A 3,311-nucleotide genomic window follows, 5' to 3' on the forward strand; every position below is an offset into this window, starting at 1 on the left:
TGTGAGATTTGTTGAACGATTCCCCCTCTGAGGCTGGCGTGCCAGCTTGTCTGGTGACTGGTCATAAATGCTACGCGAACTGCTAATGGTTATTCTGTCCCACTTTGAAAGAGTGATCCATTATCTCGTTTAGATCGAATTTGAACGATTTACCCGCTATGCCAGTTAGATCTACTCAGTATCGCACTTTGAAAGATCCACCCACTTTCCAAGTTCACCACGCCCACCCACCCAGCCCACGCCCACATTTAGAGACCCATCTGCTCTCCATCTTTGCCCAAAGCACACACACACAAGCCCGCCCCTTTGTCACATTTTGACAGTCGGAACGCAAATTGACAAGCACCTAATGACAATGATCCACGGGCTCACCATAGCCCGTGCTACTTGGGACTTTTTGTTCCAGGTAGCGAATCTTTAACAACAACAACAACGACAATGATCTTTGCAGCTCCTGATCCCTGATTTCCCCTCATGCCTTACCCTTACTCCCTCTTACTCATATTCCCTCTCCCCCTCATACTCAACTAGTTACTTTCTCCCTCACAATTAGGGTGTTGGGAACCATTTAAATGTCTCCTCATCACGACAGCCAGTGTCAGTAAACTTGAGGATTATCGATGAGTTTGGAGGTGATGATTGTGGTACCGCTGGGGCATGGAGCCTGGTGGTGGTAGTTGTTGTGGTTGTGTTGGTGGTGGTGGTAGTTGTTGTGGTTGTGGTGGTGGTGGTGGTAGTTGTTGTGGTTGTGTTGGTGGTGGTGGTAGTTGTTGTGGTTGTGTTGGTGGTGGTGGTAGTTGTTGTGGTTGTGTTGGTGGTGGTGGTAGTTGTTGTGGTTGTGTTGGTGGTGGTGGTAGTTGTTGTGGTTGTGTTGGTGGTGGTGGTAGTTGTTGTGGTTGTGGTGGTGGTGGTGGTAGTTGTTGTGGTTGTGTTGGTGGTGGTGGTAGTTGTTGTGGTTGTGTTGGTGGTGGTGGTAGTTGTTGTGGTTGTGTTGGTGGTGGTGGTAGTTGTTGTGGTTGTGGTGGTGGTGGTGGTAGTTGTTATGGTTGTGGTGGTGGTGGTGGTAGTTGTTGTGGTTGTGTTGGTGGTGGTGGTAGTTGTTGTGGTTGTGTTGGTGGTGGTGGTAGTTGTTGTGGTTGTGTTGGTGGTGGTGGTAGTTGTTGTGGTTGTGTTGGTGGTGGTGGTAGTTGTTGTGGTTGTGTTGGTGGTGGTGGTAGTTGTTGTGGTTGTGGTGGTGGTGGTGGTAGTTGTTGTGGTTGTGTTGGTGGTGGTGGTAGTTGTTGTGGTTGTGTTGGTGGTGGTGGTAGTTGTTGCGGTTGTGTTGGTGGTGGTAGTATTGATTGTGTTGACAGGAGAAGTTGTTGGAGTCGTGGTGGTGGTGGTGGTAGTTGTTGTGGTTGTGTTGGTGGTAGTTGTTGTGGTTGTGTTGGTGGTGGTGGTAGTTGTTGTGGTTGTGTTGGTGGTGGTGGTAGTTGTTGTGGTTGTGGTGGTGGTGGTGGTAGTTGTTGTGGTTGTGGTGGTGGTGGTGGTAGTTGTTGTGGTTGTGTTGGTGGTGGTGGTAGTTGTTGTGGTTGTGGTGGTGGTGGTGGTAGTTGTTGTGGTTGTGTTGGTGGTAGTAATTATTGTAGTTGTGTTGGTGGTGGTGGTATTGATTATGTTGACAGGAGAAGTTGTTGGAGTCGTGGTGGTGGTGGTGGTACATGTTTTGATAGTGGTGGTTGCTTAGCAAGAATGGTAATATTAGTGGTAGTAATAATTGCACCATCAGCAGCAAGAGTATAATGGTAGTCGATATACATGGCATCAGTGATAGCAGGAGTCATATTGCAATAGTTTTTAATGGTAATAGAAGCTGTGCAAGTTGCAACCATAGTATACTCACGTGTGTAACAACGGTCGACTTCAACCATTAACATTAATATCAAACTTCATACAAAAACCAAGATTAACAAAAACCCGGTAACAGTTGTTTGGACGCAATATCCTTAATTGGTAAACTAGAAGCAGCAGTTTTGGTTCTAAATGATGTAAACAGTAGTAATTTGAATCACAAGAGGACTACTGATAATTTAAGTCTTCGCCATGGCTATAATATCACACACACATCGAAGCATGGCAGCAGCAGTTGGCTTCTATGAAGGACATTGACAATACCAGCAGCAGCTGGAGTACGTGCTGGCGCCAATAGCAGTAATAATAGCAGCAGTACAGACGGTGTTGTCGATGGTAATAATGGGAGTAGATTGTCGTCCATCTGGGTCTTGCCTCCAGCACACCCTCACATTACCCCAAGTTGATGTATGTGTTATGGGGACGCTGGCGGAGGGCGGGGAGGTGATGGGGGAGGGAGGGAAGGGGAGAAGTGGTGATGGGGGGAGGGAGGGAAGGGGAAGGAGGTCGGCGTGTCCGACCTCAATAATGCTCCACCGACGGCCCGATGACGCTTATGTGAAGCCAAATTGAATTTCTGGAGGATTATTATATACAGCGTTCGTGTTATGATACGACGCCCTCACTTTCTAATTTAATCCACTTTGGCCCCTTCGTATCGGAGGAGAAAAAATGATTAGACTATGCATTCTTCCACCGTTATTTTATTTATTCCTCGGGCTGGATTACAACAATTAGGGAGTTTCCCCTTTAAATTACAGGGATGGTATACTAGGTGCATGTGGTATTTATAGAAAACGTAAGATGCGTTGTATAGTCTTGGGACATGCTCTTGATAATTGGGATTAGATTAGTAAGTGGCGTTTCGTTCTTTTTCTCTCTTTGTTTCTCTCTCTGTCTTTCTCTCTGTCTCTGTCCAACCACTTGGGCTGGTCGGTAGAGCAGCGGCCTCACTTCTTGCAGGTCGGTGTTCAATCCCCGACCCTCCAAGTGATTGGACACCAGTCCTTTCATCTATTCTATCCTAAACACTTATCCTCATCCCCCCTTCAAAGTGCTACTTAATCATAATGGCTTAGAGCTCACTCTTAATAATTTCCTTACCCTTTTCTCTCTCTTTCTCTCGGCTGCACCTAAGTCTCTGTCCCTCTTCCCCCACTCCCACCTCCCTCCCCCTCTTTCCTACCCTTCAACACCTTCCCTACCCTTCACCATCATGCTTATCATTCGCCAGCTTCCCTACCTTACACCATCTCTACTCTTCAACATTTGTTTTCATCCCTCTAACAATAATTGCTAATATTTCTTGAAGCATTTAACTTAGGCTTATCTCGACCAACCTATATCCGTCCCGTACCCCAGATCACTCCCCCTGCAAAGTTGGATGAAACTAGCCCCAGGCATCTGGCCTCCAACTTTGG

The sequence above is a fragment of the Procambarus clarkii genome, chromosome 93, assembly GCF_040958095.1.
Source record: "Procambarus clarkii isolate CNS0578487 chromosome 93, FALCON_Pclarkii_2.0, whole genome shotgun sequence".
NCBI lineage: Eukaryota > Metazoa > Arthropoda > Malacostraca > Decapoda > Cambaridae > Procambarus > Procambarus clarkii.